Genomic DNA, 18,836 nt, shown 5'->3' on the forward strand with positions numbered 1-18,836 from the left:
CACGTAATGTGTACATAAAATACGTGAAGTATCTACTTTTTATTAATATTTAGTTACCCACCAATCTGCTGTATAAATTAGTAACTAATGAATTAAATTATAATATATTTAAACGAATATAGGTATTATACCTGTATTCATTAATTTCTACTTTTTTTTTCTTTTAATTTGAGTATTAATGCGGCAGTTTTTAGTTGATTAGTTTAATTTCCATTTAAATCAAAAATATACAATTTTATAAGATAAAATATTTTTAAAACAATTATAATATTATATTTTTATTTATATAATATAATTAAAATTGTACTGCAATTTTATTAAATATTATTGTATATCATTGTTTAACTCAAATCAAGTACAATTAGACATGCAGTTGTATGATAATACCATTAAAGTATAAACAGGAAGATAAATTCAAAAATATTTTAAGATTATAAAAAGCCATATACTATATAGGTAGGTAGGTACATGTAAGTTAGGCACACTAAGTTCAATCAAATACAAGTACGCCATATACGTTTTACTTGGCATGTAAAACAAATACAAATATAATTAAAATAATTAGTTGTGTGAATACTTTTTTATAAAAAACAGAGTATATTTAAATTATTATGATTTGATAAGCTCTTTTTAAAATAAACATTTCAGAAAATTATAATTTATGCAGAAACACATTGTAAAATAAATATGGCAAATGTTATTGTATATGAACGTAATGGCATTACAATTTTAAATACCTAATATCAAAACAATTAATCCTAGATTTTAAGAAGACAATTGGAAAATGAATATGAAATTTGATTCAATATTTGTTCTAATATAAAATATAATGAATATGATGAAATAAGAAAAATATTAAAGAGAACTGTACATGGATTAATTCAGATAAAAAGTTGTGTACTTAACTAATATAAATTTTTTCAGAATATAAAGGGCTGGAAAAGATAAGAAGAAATATATAAAAAGGTTGTGCTTTGACTTCAAGATGTTAAAAAAATGTCAGTTAGGTATAATGTATTGAATGTTTCAGATGAATTGAGTATCAGTTAAATAAATTATACAAATGAGTTAATTTTACCGAAAAAAACAGTTTTCTATAGAAAAAACATGATTTAATTTATTGAAATACATTTTTGTTCGCAATGCTAAGTATTCTAAGTTTGAGTGTGGGAAAAATTAACATCGATAATTATTTAATATTTGTAAGATGTAGAAAATGCGTTTAAATAAGTCGAATCAAATAATATGCAGGAGATGGGAATGTATAACATTTTAAGTTTTTAACCGTATAAAATAATAATTGGAATTTCGTTAGATGATAAATTTCTTTTAAATAAACAACGATATTGTCTATCGAATATTGAAAAAACAATAACAGTATACCTACCAACGTCGTTTTGTCGCCGCATCGTAAAGACTGAAGACGTGATTTATCATTGTTATTACAGTGCTCAGTCAACCACGTAAATCGGAATTTACATACTTATCTGACCAACCACTTGGTCAACGTTATACTGATATATTACAAAAACTATACAAACATACTGTCTTTTTTATGCAATTATTATTCTACTATACATTAAAAATATAAGCATGAATGTAGAACAGCACCCCCACGAAATGTCATTATTATTTGGTAATAATTAAAATAATACAATAAAAATTGAGTATAGGACTTTTGTTCATACATAATATAGTTGTTCGAGCAATCTGTTGTTTATCACTCAAGTTTTATAAATAAGTATCTAACAGCTTTATTAAATATGCAGTAGGTAGTTAAGTTTTATGGACATGTATATAATATGGCAGCTTCATTAAAAATAAAAACGGCGATAGTTGCCATGGAAATATTTTTTTAAGAAAAGGAAAATTATTAATAAAAAAAATGAAATATGTAATAATTAAATCATAGTTTAATGAACCGAAAAAAAATCAGGGAACTCCCTACGCTGTATAGGAATATTCGAGTATACCTCGTCACTGAGTAGGTCACCGCAGTGGGTAATATTGATGTAATACATAATAACATTTAAATTCAATTATTAATCATTCAAATAATCGTACCTAAATGAAAAAAAATTATTCCGAGCTGAGTTAGCTTCTATGTTTAAAAATATTTAAAAAAAGATTTATATCACTATACTATAAAATTACTATAAGTAAATTAATTTTGTATTAGTATTATATCATTAATGGTATATATTGAAGGTAGTTCAACTAAATTATGTCAATAATATAACATAATAAGTTATAATATTAACTATTAGGTACCATTTATATTATAAATAAAAAATGTTTGTTACTCAATCAAGAAACTTCATACGAGTACTAAATATATTATGTAACTTTATTGACGTATTAATGATGATATTTCAATCTTCAAGCTAGGTATTTAATAATGTAAATTATTTATGTATAAAGTTTTTGTTCTTGTCAAAATTCTATAGTAAAGATTTGCCTGTATTAATATTGGATATGATAAATATTTTTATATCGTATAATTACATAACATTTATAAATTACTATAATAGCTGTATTACCCCGACTCTTCCCGAAAGGTGATTATTTTATCGGGTCTTTCAAACAATTTTTATTTTTAATGTTGCAATAAAAACACCGAACAGATCGCCGCACGCCCGCCCGGTGCATTCCTATTTCACCGCTTATAGTTTTCCTGGTGCAAGAGCTAGGTCAGTCGTTTATAACCTTTATCGTTGTTTGAAAAATGATTTACAATATACAAAAACTAAATCATGTTAATCGAGTCAGTAGTTCTAGAGTTAACGCTTTTTGAATTTTAATTTCAGTCTTTTAAATTATAATATAACTACAAGCTGGATATAGATCCATTTTTTGGTATTAAAATATTTAATTTCGATTTTAGACTCGACAATTACGCATAACAATTAGAAACTTGGCATTATATTATTGATTGTGCTGTTAATTACATGTTTTATTAAAAAAAATTAATAGTTTATTAAATCATGATAAATATGTATTTTTGTTAAATAGTTTGATGAAATGCCATTGATTAAACTCCTTTAGGAAACTGACGACTTAAAACAGCACTTATTTTTAAAAAGTAAAAAGTAAAAAACATTATTTTTAAATTATCTTTGAATAAATTATTAGAAATTGGGCATATCAATAATACGAAATTAACTGTTTAATGGCCAATATAATATTATACCCTCAGAATAAATGATTTGAATTAAAAAAGTTATTGAATTTCATCTTATGAAAACATATATTAGTGAAATATTCTAATTCAAAATGCAGTATTACCATAAACTATATTTTTAACTCATAATGATATTCATATAAAAGTTATTTTAATCATAAAAAAAGGTCAAATGCAATTTAAATAACAAATAAATCCATCTGAAAAACACAAAGTATAAAATAAATCTTTTTATAAATTCGATCTTATTATTCGTTTTTAAAATAATAAAACTACTTTTGTTTACACAATTCACAGATATTATAAAAAATAATAATATTTCTAATATTTTTACAAAATATAACATAAATAGTATGGTTCCAAAAATCAAATTATTAAATTCATAAAAAGCGAAAATATAACCATGTTTCACTTTTAAAGTTTTTAGATTTATTAAATATTTTTCGTATAGAACTTTATTATCATTAGAAAATAGTTCGACTTTATATTATATATCCTATACAATTACATCGCCTACTTTTTTCAGTTACATTTCACATTTCTTTCCAATGTTATAGACAAAATGCATTATCTAGTAGGTCAAACCATATTTTATGGTACAAAGTTTAACTAAGAACTTAAAAATATTTTGTCTTTTAGAATTTCGAGTTGATGAAATTATATGCATTATACATAAAAAAAACCGGACGATTAGGTAATCAATCTGTCGTATATAGTAGATGTCAAGTGTACCTCGTTATTGATACGTCACTGTAATGGATTTATTAATTTTAAATTCAATGATAAATCGTTGTATCTATACCATTGAAAATGATTCTGAGCAGAGACAGTCAGTTATCCTACAAAACAATTTTTTATTGATATTACTATGTGTTTTCGATATTTTCTAATTTTGGAAGATTGATTATTTTCATTTATTCCAATAGTTATTTTATTTATTATTCATATTTCATCAAAATGTGAACATAAACAGTTATAAACAAATTGACACTAGATTTTCAATGTCTACTACGTTTTTAAATCACAAAAAAAAAAAATTATTCACAACTTTAAATTAAAAATTTCGAAAACGACAAACTGTATAATATACAATTGGTATATTCCTACGTCTAATAAACACCAAAAATTGTTGTACATTATAAATTACTATAAAAAGTTTAGAAAACCTGAATTATTATTTTAAATTTTTTCATTATGATATTATGTCTTTAAAATGTGTATTTAAGCAATTAATGTAAATTTCAAGTATCTAAGATTAATCAATTTGAATTATAGAAAAAAAATAGTAGGTAAATAGATTTTGTAAAAAATTGGTTATGCGAAATTTTTTTTGTTTTTTCCTTAATTTTGTATTTTTTTTCCTTATAAAATGATATTGTAAATAATTTCTTCTTTTGTACCTATATAAAAATTAAAAGTTCGACTCCCGGCCACTGGGCGGCAATTTTCTTCGGGCAAGTCACGGTGTCCGGAGAACAAGTGCCGCCATCCCCCACCCGGGCATGGCAGATACCTACGGGTGCCCAAATTGAAAATTCTGCCAAAACCCAACACACACGTGTTCCCCCCTACTACTACCAACAATACAATACACCTAACCAAAACCATACACCAAAAAGACCATACAGCTAATGGCCATAGTTGCCGGGCTTACGATCAAAAAAAAAAAAAAAAAATTAAAAAGGTAATATTATAGTTGTTACAATTCTGTGTATTTTTTACAGTTTTTTTTTGAAAATGTTGATACCTACGCGGGTTTTTGTAAAAATAATTAATTATTTTTTTTGTATGAAATTAAATGATAATTGTATAAAATTATACTGTATTATATTTAATTTATTCTAACCTCTACTCTGAAAGCTACTGTAAACAAAGTTATGTAAATCACTTTGAGAATTCTCCCGATATTAGAAACCTTTATTTGCAGAAATGTTTATAGTTCCCACCAAATGAGAAAATATGTTGAATCCATTTGGTTTGACTTAATATATATGCAGAACCATATTTTTAATAAGTAATAACATAATAATTACTATCTCTTATCCAAACATAAAATGCTGAATAAGTTAAGTACAATTGGTTGATATATTGATGTGTATTTATAACTAATTTGAAAGTGTACTCAAAATTCTTCTTCTTAGCATTTTAAGTCCATTATCGGATCTTACCTTTTTAAAACTGTAAATAGTCGTATTAGTATATAAGTTATTGACTATTGTACATCGAAACATAGAATGTTTTTTTCCATCCCTCTGAAAAAAATGGTGTAAAATGTCTGTAAAAATACGCTTTTACGATAAAATCAAAGAACCAAGTAATTTGAATGAGCTATCGTTTCTACGAAATTAATAAAAAATATGGATATTTTCACTAGATATAAAGTAAAATAATCTGAAATTGTAAAGAAATATTATATAGGTAGTATTATAAGAGATAACATAATATTATTGCAGATAGTACCTAGGTATCTACAGTATAGATATACAGTCGAATCCGCTTAATTGGTACACATCGGGCGGTGACCTATTTGTCCCCATTATCCCGACTGTCCTGATCAACCAAATAATTTTACATACAATATATTCATTCGGGACTGTCATTAATGTCCCCATTAAGCAGGTGTCCTCTTTAAGTGGCGTCCTCTTTAAGCGGATTCTACTGTATTATAATATCATTTCTGCAAGAGATGTTAATGTAGGTACTAATGTATAATATTTATAAGTAATAAAACGTGTTAAATTTTCTTAATATATTCTATTACAAACGGAACAGAAATAAAGAAACGTTTCGCGGAGTTACCTGTACCTATTGATTTATTATTATTATTATTTTTTTTTTTCAAGTTCTTGACATTTGCGGTAAAATATGATTTCCGATGTGCGTTAATCTAGTCAAACGTTATAGTTGTCACACTCGACTGTAAAATGCCGGAAAAAACATTCACGTCCTTCATTGGCGACCACCGAATCCCCTCCACGTCCCCCCCCCCTACCCCCGGAGCAGGCCGTCGCGGAAAGCGGCCGCATGTGCCGCCGAAGGGTGGAAATACGATCCGCCAGTAGTTGGTGTTGCCGTCATAATCAGTCGTTGTTCGGACTCCGTTACGGTTACTTGGATTTCGATACGGTCACGAATGAATTCTTCGAGTGAGTCGCATCCCTACGCGTGTACGATTCCCAAAACGTGTTCGTGTCATTCTTAAATACGTTTTTTCGTAAATATAACAACAATCACGTGATCCTGGAAGAGTGAAATAGGTATTTTGGATTATCGTCGGACTTTCGTTGCAATGAAATTCACGGGTATGTAAACTCGACTGTACCTATATGCTTTAAGATATAATATATTATTATAATATAGTAATGACAATATCTACAGCCAAAAGTGTTTTGCTTAAAAATAAAATAGAATATTTCACGAATATTATATTAGTTTTACTTAAAAATAATAACAACAATACATTATTGATTTTATTATTATTTTAAATGAAAAGGTGCATTATTTTATATGGATATTGTTTTGTTTTGATATTTACTTTTAAATGATACAAATAGTATTTCAATAACTGCTTCTATAACAAATAGTTTATAAGTGTAATTGTATTTAATAAGTTATACTTATATCAACTTTATTGTACATTATGTTTAAATATTGAATAACAATACTGAATTCGCTATGTATATTTAAATTATTTTATGTCACGAGATACCTAAGTATGAAGTTAGTATTCAGTAATAGTAAATTGGATATATTTTACTATAATATTCCTAATAACAAGAATTTTTTTTTTTTTTATGACTTATATTTTGTTTGGTACCTATTATTTTTTAACTTGTTTTACTATACATCTATTTCTTCTGTAATATTCATATTCATTTGTGTATTGAAATAGTACGCAATATTCTCTTTGAATGTTTCATTGGAAGTTGTGGGCAAATGTAGTATTTATTAGATAATTGTTTATCATTAGTTGTTATAAAGATAGGTAGGTACTCTCAATAAACTTCATCGAATATTATATTTTTTATGAGATTATGGTTCCAATATACTTATTTGATTAACTATTATATATAATAATCTATTGTAAAGCAAGACAGTTTTTGAACAACAAAAGTCAAAGGATGGTTTTAAAATGTTGAAGGTATATTTATTCGTTTTTTAAATTGTTATAAATGTTTAAGTTAGGTTACATATTATTAGAACTACTTATTGTGATTTAGATAAACACTTATACTTTATAACATATTTTCATATCATTAATCTGAATCTTGACATAAAATATTAAATTAATATTTTGTAATAAGTGTAATATTTACAAATAAGTAAGTATAATCACAGTATAGGTTAGGTTAGGTTAGATATCATATCACAAAATTACCTAACTTTTCTCAATGACTTTTGAGCTTTTATAAAAACTTATCAAAGGACTTAAAATCCCAAAACTGCATAGATTCTAGTAACTTTACTCTATGTTCATCAAACAATTAAAGTAATTAAGTAAAATTACTGAAATTGACATTGTAATTACACATCTAGTTAATTTATCACGAATATACCTTCCTTTACCCTACTGTATTTAAAATTTAAAAAAAGATTGTCTTCATTTTAAATTATATTAAAAATATTTCGTATTTATTAGGACTTTAAGAAATTATATTCAAACAGAAAGATATCTAATTAAAGTAATTATTTATACAGTTTGATATAATTGGTACAAAATATAATTTTCGAAAGATATTTTTAATTTTTTTATCAATCGTAATAGTTTAATAATGATATTTAAGTAACAAGATTTTATATGACTTTATAAAGAAAGAAAGACGATGGTTTAATTAAATTTGTTTTTTTTTTTTTAAATAATTATAAAATTTAACATCCTATAAGTGTATGAATCTTGTATACATATTATATATTTTATCCATAAAGCAACACTCATAATTTTTTTTTTATTTAAAACCATAGTTATTATATAAGTTTATAATCCTATGTATGTATGTATGTATGTATGTATGTATGTATGTATGTATGTATGTATGGATGGATGAATACACTTTGTTTTTTGTTAAAATTGTATTGAAATTAAATATCAATAAAAAAATTTGAAGAACTAAAAATAATCAATGTATTTTCCCTTTGGACTTGGTTATTATTTATATTATATAAAAAGCCGAATCACTGAATAACATTTATCAACCTATATTCATTGTATAATAAAAAAAGATGTACAAAAATAGGAAATTAATTTAATTTTAACCGTTAGAATGAACGACTTTTTAGTTTTTAAAATTTTAAGAAAATACTGATTCTTTTGTGTACATTATTCGTTAAAAAAAAATCCACAACAAATCATTTTATAACAAGCAAAAGTACTGATAAATTGGACAAACATAAAAATATGTTTGATCTCATTACTTACCAATTGAAATTTTTTTTATAGTATAGCGTATTTCAGTAAAATTGCAGTCTAGTAAAATAAAATAAATAGTGAACACTGTACACCGAGTATTAAGCCTTTTTCGATACAATTCCAAGTAACTTATCGGAAAACAACAAAATATTTGAAAACATTTACACACCATTAAGGGAATTTGATGCAGTATTTTTTTGTCCATTCTATACCGATACAACTCGTATTATGATAAGAAATCTGAATCACATAATACTTGAATTTATTGTTTTAAATTACAATTTTTTTAAACATGAATCATCTATCTCACCTTTAAAGTTTTGAACTTATCTTTTCCTTAAATTTGATTTTAACTTTTAATTTAAAATCTTAAAATTAAAGAGTTTTTAAACAGTGATCTCTGATTATATTATGTGATTTTAGAAAAAAAAGTGAGGCAATCGATTTCAAGTAAACTTCATTGCAAATTTAAATATGTTTTAATATTTATAATTACATTCGATACACATCGGTACGATGGATAATATGTACAATATACTTACATGCTTTTTAGTGAAAAATATTATTCGTTGACCACAGATTGGTTTTAAGTGACATGTGCGTTCCCGTTCATGAGCCCTGCTAATTAATTATATAATATAAGAATTATTATGTAGCCATACACACTTATAAGTTATAATAATCACTACTATACATATAATTACACGACTTGCACGTACAACCTCAAAAACAATTTCTTTATATTTAACTCTTTAAAAACTGTAGGTAATTGAATTCCCATAACTAAATATTTCTTTATCGCGGATAGCAATCACTGATCTATTGACAATATTGGTTATATTGGTGTTGGATATTAATTCGATCTAAGCAATCTTTAAGGTAGTAATTTGTCATACCATATATTGTATTATATACAAAAAGTTATAAAAACAATTGTCTACAATAGTTAGTTTAATATTTTAATCACACTCTCGTATACTTTACAAATTGTCCGAGTGTATAATATTGGTCTATTCAATGTCCGATTCATTTCACCTAACCTAACCGGAATTATACAATATATTTAAAACTTTAAAACGTATTTTTTATTATAAAAAAAAATTACAATAATTGTAGATTTTTTTAAGTAGTGTTGGCTTAACAATTATTTACCAATACAATAAATAATGAAATATTCATGTGAAATCAAATAAAAAAATCGATTGCAATAATTGCAATGGATAAATAGTTATAACTCATAATTATTATGAGTTATAACTATTTATCCATGATTTTAAACAGTTAATATTTACATAATTAGTGAAAAATTACAACTATTTATTATTTATTACTATCATAATATGGTAATATAATATAAAATAATGCTGTTTACCTATTTTAAGAGTTATAATTGAGTTTTTTGAAAATTGTTCGTTAATGTCTTTGCACAATATTATTAATTATAATAGGTATGAACTAATTTGTCAGTCAAGAAAACCGACAGCTATAATTTTAAATATATGTGGAAATTATACCTTTAACCTTTATAAATAACTATTAATCGTTACTATAAATTTAAAAACAAAAATATTTAAACCCGTTGCGTGCTTCTGTGCTAGATATAATACTCGTATTATATATATTTTGGTAAATTTATTTCTATACTTAATATATTTTTTTTACTTAAAATGATACAACTACCTCACATTATGTACGATAAAAACCATAAACGTATTTTTATGGTAATTTTTTTTTTAACAACGTTACGTCTTGTATGATGTTTCATCTGAGTTTTTTTTTAAATATTCACGAAGAGATGATTCCTTTTAAAATATGTAATATTCTTCAAAATGTAGAGAAACAGTTTTTGATTGGGTTTGATAAAACTTACTTGAATAAAATAAAAAAAATACCAAAAGTATAGCACTAATAAATTAAAGTCTTAGGTATATGTTGTAAACGTATTATTTATGTAACCATATATGGTAATCAATGATAATTTATATAACCTAATATTATCATTTAATTTCAAATTGTCGTGTAAGTCTCAACCTACATAGGTAATATTTGTATGTAAGTTTTAACATTCATTATGTTTATTTACTAAATTTGGTGTAATATATTTGTAATATTTTTTTTTTTTAAACTGAAAAATAAATAATTTACATTGCAAAACGAGGAACATGTTTTATCGCGTTAGTAGTAGTCTGGTAATTCAAATGAAAAAATAAAATCGTAATCAAATTTTCTCAATGTTACCCAAAGTCTGTAAAATCTAATTTTAAGTTTTAAACATCAGAAAGAAGGAAAAACATTCCAAGGTATTTTTAACAGTTCAAATTAAATAATACATTTTACTTATCTAAAAAATCTAAATATATTTTATAGGATATTAAAAACTGAGAAAGAATTAAAGCCCAAAATTCATATTTTATTATATTTTTGTATTAATAGCTTTAATAAGCGTATTTTAAATACATTAACTTACAGTTAAAAAATTAACTAGGGAAGTATTCTGCTGTATAGAGTTATTGATTTTACCTCGTAATTCAGTTTCCATGGATGAATAAAATTTGGATTCAAAGATAAACCATTACATAGGAACGAAAAACAGTCCTGAGCACCAATTGGTATGTCTGGCATATTTTTTTAAGGATATTTTATATTTTATTCATACTACAATTATTATTAGTTATTTATTGTTTGTCACGTCTGCACAAAAAGTTAAATTTTCGATAGCAATTGAAGCGTTAGGAAATGACCTTTTTCCGTCCAGTGGACACTAAACTCCCGGGGGGTGGAAAAGTTAATGTCCAAATCAGATTAATATGCTCGAACGTTTTGATAGTTTTTGCCTAATATATCAAATAGCAGCTGATTGGTGTATTTCTCCCGTGCTGTTTTATGAAACAGTTTGCCGAATCTAGATACCCACAGGCAGTGGCGTAGCCAAGGGGGGAGGGCTAAGGGAAATATAGTCCCCCATTGACTGTATTGATCTTAAAATTGTATCAAGATTAATAAAAAAATAAAAAGTGTAAAGAAAAGACATGTTTGTATTTTTTGTATTTTTTTGTGATACTTGCCTCCTCCCCCCTATACAAAATGTCTAGCTACATCACTGCCTACGAGCACACGATGAACAGTTCATTATAGTATGCTGATAGATGTGGTTTCTGAGGCGGCAGAGGTGGCAGAGGCGTGACAAAAAATATAGGTAGTTGTGAGTATTGTGTAAGAAGGCAGTTTTAGTTATGAGCAAAATACAGCGAGCGCCTGCTACTGAAATAGGTACCTACCTCACTTGCCACACAAAATACTATTTCAATTAATAATGCGCGTTATATTGAATTAATTGTTTTCTAAAACATCGCATATTATATTATACAATAATAATAACTATAATCATATTATTATATCATACATTATTCTTATAAACTTATAAGTCAATAGCACGTACCATAGTATGGTGATAATAAAGGTACAAAAAAAAACTTAAAATTAGGTACTCTAAATATTTTAAAAATTCCATTGTGGAACAAAAATTAATAGTTATTGCACAAAGATAAATATAATAATAATATCTCTGCGATAAAGATACAGGGATTTTTTTTTTTAAAGATGCTTATCTTATTTCTTAAACCCTCTTTTATTGGCTCTTACTTACCTAATTAACAAAATTTCACTTCCCATTTCGTCCACTCCATGACATCCTTTCACCCCAAGTTAGAGGGTATCCACACTGGTGGGCCTCCCTCCTCACGTTATTCATATTTTATTTATCATAGCCCATACTCTTATTGTGTACAGATTGTGTATTTTATTAATAATAAAAAAAAAAAATAAATCTTATTTCTATATTTATATTATATTATTCAAATTTTGATTTTTAGAATTTTAAGTGTGGTTAAAGATAATATATTTTTGAATACCTACTTACATTTTTCAACATTTAAGGAGTATCCTGTGGCAATACGAACATCGGTTTTTCAAAATATGAGAATGTTTTAAGAAAAGTTGTGAAACAGATGGTTTTTTTGAAAACTTTGACTTTTTGTAATCGAAATTCTTCGAGTTACTCTACCATAAGTACTAATAAAGATAATAGTTTATTAAATACTTTGTAAATAGATAATAGTTGGGTAATTGTTAAAATTAAGTACCATATTAAAATATGCAATATAAAATATTTATTAATCATTTTTACATAGCCAAGTATATTGGAATAATTTTATAAGTTACAAAATGTTGATGGATTAATATTACAACCAATACTATTATTTAAATAGACTATTTATCATTATTAGTATTTTTTTTAAACATTTATTGGAATATATACAATCTGTAATTGTAGTTACAATAAGCATATGAGCTGGGTTATACAGTTGACTTTGAAAGCGTGAGGGGAGTAGCTACCCAGCAGTAACACTCGATGTTCTTAATATTTAAAGTAAAATAACTCGGAAACTTTTCGTTAAAATGTTGATAATAATACGTTAACATTTAGAAAGTAACTGTAATGATGTGTTAAATTTGAATTCAATGATATTAAATGATTCTGAGCAATGACGGCCTGTTAACCTATAATATTAATAGGTAAATTTATAATTTTATTGTGATTAAAGTAATTTATTCAGGAATTAGTACTACAGAAGACAGTAGATTAAATTAATAATTGCCAAAAAAAAAAAATGCATTTGAAAATATCATTAAATAAAAATAAAAATATCATAATATTATAAAAATATAATAATATATTTTAAAAGTTTCTATGGTAAGTGACGAGGATTAATATTTTTAAATTGAAAACAAAACTAGGTACTAAAATCGTTAGTCTTTTTGTTTGATTATCTAAATTTCATAATCACAACATTTTAACATCAGATGCTTATACAAAATTACTGTGGACTTACACTGTCTTAACTTTTTTTATGCCTATATATTTTGAAAATTTTTTGGTGGATAGAATATGACAATAAAAACATTCGGAGAAAATTTCATGTACCTATTATACACGGTTATATTTTTTAGAGTCACATCAAAAAACAAAATCTAATTGTTCGAAAACCGGTTTTTTTCATAATTTTTTAATTATTTTTCTTGACGGTTTTGAAAATTAATAAACATTTTTACTTTTGACCACCTAAAGTACCGACTAAATTAAATTTACTTCTAGAAAAGATGCTGAATTAGAAAATTTGATGACATAAAACAAGATGAATCGCTCCTCTCAAATCCTCAAAAATCATCCGATTCACAAAATGCATCAAATCATGTAAGATCTTATTGGAAAAACCAATGTTGGTATCTAAGTTGGTAAAATCTAAGTATTTGAAAGTATAGTCTTTAACTACATTTGAAAATTCCAAAAATCATAACTTGAATTTAATATTATGAATATATAAACATAAAATTGGGGTGAGACTACTTAAAGAATGATATTGTAGGTATATTTAATTACAATTTACAATATATTAAATACTAAAATCATTATTTTTCGTTTCAATAATCAATTTCTTCAAAATTAGGAAGTCAAATGTCTTTTAAACTAAATTTTTCGTGTGTATATTAGAAGCTGTAATATCAATATTTATGAGGGACTTATTGTAGTACATTTTCAAATATTCACAATTGAAATTGTAAATTGTCCGAATTTTAATTTACGAGTTTTTTAATAATTGTGACTCAATATTTTTGATATATTTTTATTAATTTTATTAAATAAAAGGAAATCTTATGAAGTACATTCAGTTACATTTCAGGCCTTTTGATTAAGAATAAAAATATGGTCAAAAACTAGTGTTGCATAAATTAAATATTCCTGTTTTTTTTACAATTATTTTTATTTATGGGAAATTTTAGTAACAGTTAAATTCAATTTGTCACCAGAAACCCTTAATGTTAAAGATTGAAGTATTTTAATGTTCCGGAACGTGATGACATACAAATAACACACGCACACATTGTAAAACGAATGCATTCATCCCTCTGATAAGAATCTAATAACTGCGTACAAATATTAACATACCATATATAAAATCAATGAGTATACTACAGAAATATCATTATTTCTTGATTACAATTGTTAAATTATTTACATATTTTACGGTTATGACCATTGTGACAAAAATAAAATAAAAATAATAATACAATGAAATACATCCAACAAAAGTGATTTTAGATAAAATTTGCATTTTTATAATTGTATTAATTTATCGGGATTTCATCGCCATGGCTTAATAGTCATTATTCAGCGTAATTCTGTCAAATAACATCAACTTTGATAAACGTTTTGACGTTTTGGAATTTATTTAATAAATTCCCTGTCAATGGAAATTTGGCTTTCGATGAAGTCCTACAAACACCGCGAAGTCGTAGTTTAATAATAGTCAAAAGTTCAACAGTTGTGTGCAACTTCTATAGTATGTATTACAACGTAATATTATTATCCACTATTTAAACTGTGCCTTAGCTCATAGATACAATGTACATAGGTATGTGCTTTGAGGCTTATAGGTCATAACCATTACTTTATTAAGTGATTACAAGTTACAACGTAAATCATGATTCACGTAATTGATGCCGGTGCGGATTCACGTAATAAATTGGGACGTTCTATGTGGCAGCTCAGTCCGTAGCCGAGAAACAAGGTCATATTGTTTAATATTAATCGTCGATGATGGGCGAGGGTGGGGGGGGAGGCAGAGGATCATTGTAAAATTCCAATACGCCATTTACATTTTTTAAAGAATTATCGTAGCCAGAGAGTACCTACTTTAATACGAGTACTACATAATATTATGTTATATCTAGGTATATAGTGCAATTTCTACTGTGCTGCACCTAAATAACATGTTAGATCAATAAGGAACCGGCATTCGTATGTTGTTTTTGCGTGGCGTTAAATACAATATAGTATAAAACTGTGAAAGTATAATTATCTGCGCGTGAAAAATGTATGAAAAACAAATCAAATAATATTAATAATTATATAACATAATATATAAGCTCGATCCGCGAATAAAAAAAAAAAATAATAATAGTAACAATGTTAGAAAAATTCAAGTGATGAAGCAATATACTGGGATGGTACTCGTGTGTGTTTGTATATAGCACGCGAAAATACATTGTGCTTTCGTGGCCTTGTTACTTTTACGACTAACGCTCTTGTGTGAATTTCATTGTATTCACATAAGCTTTTTCTCTTACAGTTCTATCGCATTGTCCGTTGTTCGTGAAAGGGTTTTAAATATGTACACTACCATAATATACGATTATATTATATATTGTTAAACTTTCACTGACCGTTTGGTGTATACTATAATATCGATAGCGAATTTAACACGGCGTCCGATGTGTGTAATTTTAATATTATATAAATATAAATAAACGTCGAAGATTAAAAATATTATCAAGCTGCTGCGATATTCCGGTGATTTTCTTTAACCTTCCAGCGGGTGCGCTGTTGTAAATAATAGGTACAACAGTTTTGTATTTATTAATTATTTATTTAACTAATATTCTATTTTTATCTTATCGACGGTTATAGGTATTCCTCGAAAATGATATCATCTGCGTTTTAGATTGAAAAAAACATTATACATTTAAATTAAAAAAAAAAAAATAGTGAAGATATATTTCAATAAATCGTATTTTATTACTGCGACTGAATTAAATAAATTAAAGTTTAAAACTTTAAAATACAGTAAATATATTAATATTTTATGATATCATGTGTATGATAATCATAAATCATAATAATATATTAGGGCTGTTGTACAAAATACAACGCTTGACTACTCTTGTTTCAGATAATAGTACTCCCGCTCGAAGGTTAAATGTATAGTAAGTACAATGCTATAGAACATCTTTAGTTTAAAATCATTGATTGAATCATTATGTCAATCAAATAATTTTTTTTATAATGTATATTATAATTTGTATTATCCGATTTTAAATATTTATTTTGATAAATGAAGTAAAGTCATTAACTGGATTTAATATCCATGACAAAATGGGTATTCAGTATTCACATTATTATTATGTTTTATAATTGACATTCAGCTATAGCGGTTTAATATTCCCCGTTAAGAATTATGTAAAACAGTTTACGCTCAGATTATCCTTTTTTTTCGAAGGAAAAATACAAAAATAATAATACTATTAACTACCACGCACGTTCCATCAAATTTAGCCAATTTATTCCAATATCTCCATAGCGTTACAAATGATTGATTGACGGATAACTTTTCATGACACATTTGTACATGTTAATATTAAATAGAAAACTAATTTATTAACTACCATATATGCCTTATAGACTTTGTTATTATTTTCACAAGATAACTATATAAGAATTAAATAGTATAGATTAAGTTCATGTTATGTACATTAAGTTAATTTTAGTATCAATTAGTTACTATTAGTTAATATAGTTATTAATTTATTTTCTAAATAATTTTATTATAGTTACATTAAATTTAGATGTATTTTCGTAAACTCATAATATTATACCTTATGTACCTGTATATAATATTATTTTCATATAGAAACTAGTAAAATGTATAAACCTTTTTGGCTTTTTATATTGCGTCGTAATTTGTTCATGTTTTAGTGTTATGATAATTACGATAATGTATACACTAACTGTTAAATACATTTACTTTTATTTATCATAAAATTATTTGAGTACACTTGGGACTTTGTTTCATAATGACCGCAAACAATCAACATGGCGTTGAAGTAGCTTTAAATTTTCAATCAATTTTCCATAAATTAGAAGACCATAACATATTTCAGTTTTCAACTGGATTGGAATCCGTAAATTGAATTATAAATTAATTTTGTGTCTTTGATCAGACTGCATAGTTTTTGGTGACCTAAACATCCATCCCAAATCAATGGAATATTAAATGCAGTAATCAGAAATTGTTGCATATTATGCTCAGGGTCAGGATGAAACGTTAAGACTTCAAAAATTGTATAATATATTGGCTGGAACTTTGTACTGTTCTATAATAACTATTATCATCGAATAATTCAAACTATTCATACAAGCGTGTTCATACATTATAATAGTGAAGTTATGTGACAGTGAATCGAAAGTTTTAAATAATTCAAAGGAAAACAAAGTACTAATATTTTTATTTATTTAGCTACATAATATAAAGTTGTGATATAAAAACTATTTAACTTACCAAAGTAATTACTGATTACTAATTTATGAAAATCACAACACGACTAAATTATCCACCTAAAAAACACATTTACACCTTTTTAGTATAGAACAATTACTTTTACTCGTTCGTTCAACTATAGACAACAATTCAGTGATACACCAAATGTTTGAATGACGCTTTTGCTTATTGATAACTATAATAACAGATAACATTACCTATATAATAATAATAATAATATAATTACCTATATAATAATAATAAAATAAGTCTCAAATATTAATGTTGTGTTACATTGTCGAAAATCGGGTGTAAATATTCCGCTGGCGAACTACAAACAAAAGGAAAACGCCGACGGTGTTTGGAATCATGCGAATGGTCGTCGTTCACTGCCGCCGTTATATACCTAATAATTCTATACCTATACTATCGTATTTGCATATATTATGTTATAATATACAATTTTATCGATACAATACAATTATACGCACCCGTCGATAAAATACATAATAATAATAACAATAATAATAATAGCCTACTATATTTTACTACCAATTCATTTGACTATATTATTATGTATAGGTATGCCGCAAACAAAACCAATAAACCGCATTTGGGGAAAATAACGAAAAGAAATAATGTAGGAAATTGAGAAATGGCGAATGTTTTATATTATACTATAGTTATTATTGGGATCATTTATACAAATCATATATCGGTTAACGCGTGTCCACTTCTGATGGATTTCAGTGGCTAATAGTGGTTCACACAAAATGTTTGTACGATTGTGCTGGGAAGTTACCAAACTTAATCCCGTAAAAATAAAAATAAAACTACCATCAAATGTTCCTCAGAGTGTCACTATTCAAACAAATTAGGTTTTGAACTAGGGCATTTATGCTTACATTATAAACTTTTTAAACTCGATTTTTTTAAAATTACCAAACTTTTTACAGGCTGCACTTTAATGGCAGCGTAACGAACCGGATCCAAAAAAATAATAATTGTTACAGATAAAAAACCTCGAGTAACTCCTATAATACCGGAATGTTTCCCCAGCCCATTCATCGGATTATTTTTTATTATTATTTAT

The 18,836-nt window shown here is 25.8% G+C and overlaps 1 protein-coding gene across 1 annotated transcript in view; it reads left to right on the forward strand.

Annotated features, from left to right (window-relative positions):
• The first annotated feature begins 6,256 nt into the window (after positions 1–6,256).
• Positions 6,257–18,836, forward strand: part of LOC132948754 (uncharacterized) — a 196,723-nt gene continuing 184,143 nt past the window's right edge. Inside the window, exon 1 of the mRNA XM_061019392.1 lies at positions 6,257–6,483. The gene's annotated coding sequence lies outside the window, so the exon portion shown is untranslated. The remainder of the gene's footprint in view (positions 6,484–18,836) is intronic.

Source organism: Metopolophium dirhodum, chromosome 7 (assembly GCF_019925205.1).
Source record: "Metopolophium dirhodum isolate CAU chromosome 7, ASM1992520v1, whole genome shotgun sequence".
In the NCBI taxonomy this organism is placed as follows: Eukaryota; Metazoa; Arthropoda; class Insecta; order Hemiptera; family Aphididae; genus Metopolophium; species Metopolophium dirhodum.